Source organism: Oncorhynchus keta, chromosome 28, assembly GCF_023373465.1.
Source record: "Oncorhynchus keta strain PuntledgeMale-10-30-2019 chromosome 28, Oket_V2, whole genome shotgun sequence".
NCBI lineage: Eukaryota > Metazoa > Chordata > Actinopteri > Salmoniformes > Salmonidae > Oncorhynchus > Oncorhynchus keta.
In genome coordinates, this window is record NC_068448.1 from 5963646 (window position 1) to 5970954 (window position 7309).

Here is a 7309-nt window from a genome sequence, read left to right on the forward strand (position 1 = left end):
AAGCTGTCCCAACACTATATCGGTTCCCACAAACTGTTAGGGCCTACATAAAGCTGTCCCAGCAGCAAGGGTTTCCTTTCAGCTTCGTGGCGTGAATCCTCACCTGGCTGTCAGCTGAGCCTTGTCTGGCAGCGAAACAGTTTATTCAGCCTCGTTTTACTGCCTTATTTCAAATAAAGCTAACATGTCAGACTTACTTAAACAAATGTGGTTTCTAACAATTTAAGCTGTACATGTAACAGTTTTGCTTCCGTCCCTACCTGGGCTCGAACCAGGGACCCTCTGCACACATCGACAACAGCCACCCTCGAAGCATCGCTCCACAAAAGCCACGGCCCTTGCAGAGCAAGGGGAACAATTACTTCAAGGTCTTGGAGCGAGTGACGTCACCCGATTGACACGCTATTAGCGTGCACCCCGCTAACTAGCTAGCCATTTCACACCAGTTACATGCATACTCTGGCATAAGGGAACAATGATGAGGAAATCTGTCATTTTTATTACTAAAATGAGCGAGCTAAAATGGATGTAGTCAACTATCTGTTCAGCCCTTTTGAAATGTACAGTGACAGAATTCAGAACATGGGCCATTCTTGGTGTTCTCCCTGTACACCAAGTCAGAACCATAGGATAAATTAAGGGAGAATTTAAGGAGACCAATGAAAGCTCTTACAATTGTCAATGATTTACGTTTCTTATAAACAGGCTTGTAGGCTAAATGTGCACCAAACCAAAACAGTAGGCTAAAGTTATGAAGGAGAAAGGGACCAGATTATTAGAGGCACATGGGCAACTACACAACGTACACTTATTACTTAGCTATAGTATACATACAGTTGAAGTCAAGTTTACATACACCTTAGCCAAATACATTTAAACTGAGTTTTTCACAATTCCTGACATTTAATCCTAATAAAAATTCCCTGTCTTAGGTCAGTTAGGATCACCACTGTTATAAGAATGTGAAATGTCGGAATAATAGTGATTTATTTCAGCTTTTATTTCTTTCATCACATTCCCAGTGGTTCAGAAGTTTGCATACAGTCAATTAGTATTTGGTTACGGGTAGCCTTCCACAATAAATTGGGTGAATTTTGGCCCATTCCTCCTGACAGAGCTGGTAGAAGGTGCAGGCCGTGCAGGCCTCCTTGCTCACACACGCTTTTTCAGTTCTGCCCACAGATTTAATAATAATAATAATATAATAATATTTTTCAAAAGGATTGAGGTCAGGGCGTTGTGATGGCCACTCCAATACCTCAACTTTGTTGTCCTTAAAGCCATTTTGCCACAACTTTAGAAATACGCTTGGGGTCATTGTCCATTTGGAAGACCCATTTGTGACCAAGCTTTAACTTCCTGACTGATGTCTTGAGATGTTGCTTCAATATATCCACATAATTCTCCTACCTCATGATGGCATCTATTTTGTGAAGTGCACCAGTCCCTCCTGCAGCAAATCACCCCCACAACATGATGCTGCCACCCCTGTGCTTCATGGTTGGGATGATGTTCTTTGGCTTGCAAGCCTCCCCTTTTTCCTCCAAACATAACAATGGTCATTATGGCCAAACAGTTCTATTTTTGTTTCATGTCAGAGGACATTTCTCCAAAAAGTACGATATTTGTCCCCATGTGCAGTTGCAAACCGTAGTCTGGCTTTTTATGGCGGTTTTGGAGCAGTGGCTTCTTCCTTGTTGAGCTGCCTTTCAGGTTATGTCGATATAGGACTCGTTTTACTGTGGATATAGATACTTTTGTACCTGTTTCCTCCAGCATCTTCACAAGGTCCTTTGCTGTTCTGGGATTGATTTGCACTTTTCGCACCACGTTCATCTCTAGGAGACAGAACGTGTCTCCTTCCTGAGCGGTATGGCGGCTGCGTGGTTCCATGGTGTATATATTTGCGTACTATTGTTTGTACAGATGAACGTGGTACCTTCGGGCGTTTGGAAATTGCTCCCAAAGATGAACCAGACTTGTGGAGGTCTACAATGTTTTTCTGGGGTTTTGGCTGATTTCTTTTGATTTCCTCATGATGTCAAGCAAAGAGGCACTGAGTTTGAATGTAGGCCTTGAAATACATTACAGGTACACCTCCAATTGACTCAAATGATGGCTTTAGAAGCTCCTGATAGGCTAATTGACATGACATAATTTTCTGGAATTTTCCAGTCAACTTTGTATGTAAACTTCTGACCCACTGGAATTGTGATGCAGTGAATTATAAGTGAAATAATCTGTCTAAACGATAGTTGGAAAAATTACTTGTGTCATGCACCAAGTAGATGTCCTAACCGACTTGCCAAAACTATAGTTTGTTAACAAGAAATTTGTGGAGGGGTTGAAAAACAAGTTTTAATGACTTCAACGTAAGTGTGTGTGTAAACTTCTGACTTCAACTGTATATAGATTCGATAGGTTCTATAGATTCCATATCGAATCTATATCTATATATATATATATATATATATTGCTCAAAAAAATTAAGGGAACACTTAAACAACACAATGTAATTCCAAGTCAATCACACTTCTGTGAAATCAAACTTTCCACTTAGGAAGCAACACTGAATGACAATACATTTCACATGCTGTTGTGCAAATGGAATAGACAACAGGTGGAAATTATAGGCAATTAGCAAGATACCCCCAATAAAGGAGTGATTCTGCAGGTGGTGACCACAGACCACTTCTCAGTTCCTATGCTTCCTGGCTGATGTTTTGGTCACTTTTGAATGCTGACGCTGCTTTCACTCTAGTGGTAGCATGAGACGGAGTCTACAACCCACACAAGTGGCTCAGGTAGTGCAGCTCATCCAGGATGGCACATCAATGCGAGCTGTGGCAAGAAGGCTTGCTGTGTCTGTCAGCGTAGTGTCCAGAGCATGGAGGCGCTACCAGGAGACAGGCCAGTACATCAGGAGACGTGGGGGAGGCCGTAGGAGGGCAACAACCCAGCAGCAGGACCGCTACCTCCGCCTTTGTGCAAGGAGGAGCAGGAGGAGCACTGCCAGAGCCCTGCAAAATGACCTCCAGCAGGCCACAAATGTGCATGTGTCTGCTCAAACGGTCAGAAACAGACTCCATGAGGGTGGTATGAGGGCCCGACGTCCACAGGTGGGGGTTGTGCTTACAGCCCAACACCGTGCAGGACGTTTGGCATTTGCCAGAGAACACCAAGATCAGTGTATTCTAGAACCTGTTGGTTATAGATCAGTGTATTCTAGAACCTGTTGGTTATAGATCAGTGTATTCTAGAGCCTGTTGGTTATAGATCAGTTTATTCTAGAACCTGTTGGTTATAGATTAGTTTATTCTAGAACCTGTTGGTTATAGATCAGTGTATTCTAGAACCTGTTGGTTATAGATCAGTGTATCCAAGAGCCTGTTGATTATAGATCAGTGTATTCTAGAGCCTGTTGGTTATAGATCAGTGTATTCTAGAGCCTGTTGGTTATAGATCAGTGTATTCTAGAGCCTGTTGGTTATAGATCTGTATACTCTAGAGCCTGTTGGTTATTATTCAGTTTATTCTAGAGCCTGTTGATTATTATTCAGTTTATTCTAGAGCCGGTTGGTTATAGATCTGTTTATTCTAGAGCCTGTTGGTTATAGATCTGTTTATTCTAGAGCCTGTTGGTTATTATTCTGTTTATTCTAGAGCCTGTTGGTTATAGATCTGTTTATTATTGAGCCTGTTGGTTATAGATCTGTTTATTCTTGAGCCTGTTGAGGTAGAGAGGAGGACAGGCTGTGGCCAGGTGGAGAGGAGGACAGGCTGTGGCCAGGTGGAGAGGAGGACAGGTTGTGGCCAGGTGGAGAGGAGGACAGGCTGTGGCCAGGTAGAGAGGAGGACAGGCTGTGGCCAGGTGGAGAGGAGGACAGGCTGTGGCCAGGTGGAGAGGAGAACAGGCTGTGGCCAGGTGGAGAGGAGGACAGGCTGTGGCCAGGTGGAGAGGAGGACAGGCTGTGGCCAGGTGGGGGAGGACAGGCTGTGGCCAGGTTGGGGGGACAGGCTGTGGCCAGGTGGGGGGAGGACAGGCTGTGGCCAGGTGGGGGGAGGACAGGCTGTGGCCAGGTGGGGGGAGGACAGGCTGTGGCCAGGTAGGGAGGAGGACAGGCTGTGGCCAGGTAGGGAGGAGGACAGGCTGTGGCCAGGTGGAGAGGACAGGCTGTGGCCAGGTGGAGAGGAGGACAGGTTGTGGCCAGGTGGAGAGGAGGACAGGCTGTGGCCAGGTGGGGGGACAGGCTGTGGCCAGGTGGGGGGACAGGCTGTGGCCAGGTGGGGGGACAGGCTGTGGCCAGGGGGGAGGACAGGCTGTGGCCAGGTGGGGGAGGACGGGCTGTGGCCAGGTGGAGAGGAGGACGGGCTGTGGCCAGGTGGAGAGGAGGACGGGCTGTGGCCAGGTGGAGAGGAGGACGGGCTGTGGCCAGGTGGAGAGGAGGACGGGCTGTGGCCAGGTGGAGAGGAGGACGGGCTGTGGCCAGGTGAAGAGGAGGACGGGCTGTGGCCAGGTGGAGAGGAGGACGGGCTGTGGCCAGGTGGAGAGGAGGACGGGCTGTGGCCAGGTGGAGAGGAGGACGGGCTGTGGCCAGGTGGAGAGGAGGACGGGCTGTGGCCAGGAGGAGAGGAGGACAGGCTGTGGCCCAGTTATGAAAAGAAGGGAGGAGGAAATTCAAAAGGGAAGGGTGAAGGGAGGAGGGAGGGAGGGAGAGGGGTTAGGGGAAGAGAGGGAGTGAGGGAGGGAGAGGGTGAAGGGAGGAGAGGGTTGAAAAGAGAAGGGAGGGAGAGGGGTTGAGTGAGAGGGAGGGAGAGGGGTTAGGGGAAGAGAGGGAGTGAGGGAGGGAGAGGGGTTGGGGGAAGAGAGGGAGTGAGGGAGGGAGAGGGGTTCCTGCAGGAGGCCTTTTGCCTATTTGTAGGCCATCATTGTAAATAAGAATTGGTTCTTAACTGACTTGCCTAGTTAAATAAAGGTTAAATAAATACAAAAAAAGAGGGGAGGTGGCGGAGGGGGTGTTACTGGGCTGTGTGTGATGGTGTTGAATAATATAGTCTGTTTTAGAGAGCGCTCACAGAAATGTCTTCTCTGTCTGGCCCTTCCTTCTGTCTCCTAAAACAGGAGTAGAGACCAGAGCAATATAGAAGACATGTTCAGCACTGACTGGCTTGATCAAGTCCATATTTCTGTGCTGAGAGGACAGAACAGAGAGGAAGATGTCTTTCTCCCTCGTCTTCCTCTGTGTGTTTCAACCTGCTGATTGGTGACGGTGTGTCTCTACTTGACAGCTCTGTAGGCCGGGCTGGGGCGCTTGATGTGGGCCGTACGGGGCGTGGAGCTCCCCAAAACCACACTGACCCGCCATCCTCTCGATATCCCCCCTGCTCCTGGGAATCCTGGAGATATGAAGGGGTGGGGAGGAAGGTTAAAGAAGGTTGTGTTATATAGGTATACCTGCAGGCTCTAAAGTCAAGTGTTACCACAGGTTGCATTACATTTGAGTGATGTCAGTGCTTGAAGTGGAATGTTAATTAGGGACAGGCGTCCTGTCAACGGGACAGTTGTAAATCATGGAGCGCCATGTGTCAAGATCGCAGATTTTTAGAGAAACAACAAATGTCGGTACATATAGTGTCTTATATCGGCCGAAAGATTTAATTATTGTTAATCTAACTGCGTTGTCCAATTTACAGTAGCTATTACTGTGACAAAATGCCATGCTATTGTTTGAGGAGAGCTCTTAACAACAAACTTTTTTTCATCGTGACAGGTTTGATACATTCACCTCTATCGCTGAAATGTGTTCTTACATTCTGCAATCTTGCTCTGATTTATCATCCCAAGGGTCCCAGAGATAACATGAAGGGCCGTTTTGTTATAGAAAATCCTTTTTCATATCCTAAAAAGGTCCATATAGCACGCACAATCGATTTTGTATTTCCACTCGTTCAATTTGCAAAGAAAGAAACCCTAAACGTTGTTTCAACCAGTCAAATCACCTTTGTATTTATTCCTCAGAGATCCTAGAACATAACCAGACTTAACTATATCATTAGGGGTGTAGTATATCCTATAGGACACCATATCAGAGATCCTAGAACGTAACCAGACTTCACTATATCATTAGGGGTGTAGTATATCCTATAGGACACCATATCAGAGATCCTAGAACGTAACCAGACTTCACTCTATCATTAGGGGTGTAGTATATCCTATAGGACACCATATCAGAGATCCTAGAACGTAACCAGAATTCACTATATCATTAGGGGTGTAGTATATCCTATAGGACACCATATCAGAGATCCTAGAACGTAACCAGACTTCACTCTATCATTAGGGGTGTAGTATATCCTATAGGACACCATATCAGAGATCCTAGAACGTAACCAGAATTCACTCTATCTTTAGGGGTGTAGTATATCCTATAGGACACCATATCAGAGATCCTAGAACGTAACCAGACTTCACTACATCATTAGGGGTGTAGTATATCCTATAGGACACCATATCAGAGATCCTAGAACGTAACCAGACTTCACGACATCATTAGGGGTGTAGTATATCCTATAGGACACCATATCAGAGATCCTAGAACGTAACCAGACTTCACTACATCATTAGGGGTGTAGTATATCCTATAGGACACCAAATTTGGTCAGAGAGCGGCACCTTCATTGCGCGCCGATGACACGGGCGGTCTTCACTTGGTTGACTGTAACTTTGTCAAATAAGCACCAATCGGGGTCAAATGAAGCTAGCTAGATAGCCAATGAGCTGGGCTTCACAGCAATTTTGCTGCTAACCTTGTGCGCAACAAGCCTTTAACTTTTGGACAGAAATTGCGAGAATATGGCGGAGCGCGTTGCGCACCTCTGTGAGTTATGAAGTTATGAAAACTGTGTGTTTTGCAAATGTTGAACTTACAATATGGATACTAATACTGGAAAAGCTAAATCAAAGTCCATGTATACAGATTTAATGATATTCTTGCAGAAAAATGTAAATGTACATTTGGTCAAATCGTGAAGGACACCTGGGTGACTTCACACTAAATGTCATGTAGCTTGCTCATTATTCATGTTATCAGTCTGAAACGTTGGACATACACTGCCGCCATCTCGTGGACACCACCGGAATTACAACCAGAGTGATTTAATTTATTTTTACCTTTATTTAACTAGGCAAGTCAGTTAAGAACAAATTCTTATTTTCAATGACGGCCTAGGGAGAGTGGGTTAACTGCCTTGTTCAGGGGTCAGACCTTGTCAGCTCGGGGATTCGATCTTGCAACCTTCCGGTTACGAG

At 46.0% G+C, this 7309-nt stretch overlaps 1 long non-coding RNA gene across 1 annotated transcript; it reads left to right on the top strand.

Moving 5' to 3' along the window:
* The first annotated feature begins 3743 nt into the window (after positions 1-3743).
* Positions 3744-4237, top strand: LOC127912991 (uncharacterized). Its single transcript, XR_008084324.1, has 3 exons — positions 3744-3806; positions 3915-3979; positions 4185-4237. It is a non-coding gene; the product is annotated as an uncharacterized LOC127912991 (long non-coding RNA).
* Positions 4238-7309: the final 3072 nt, after the last annotated feature.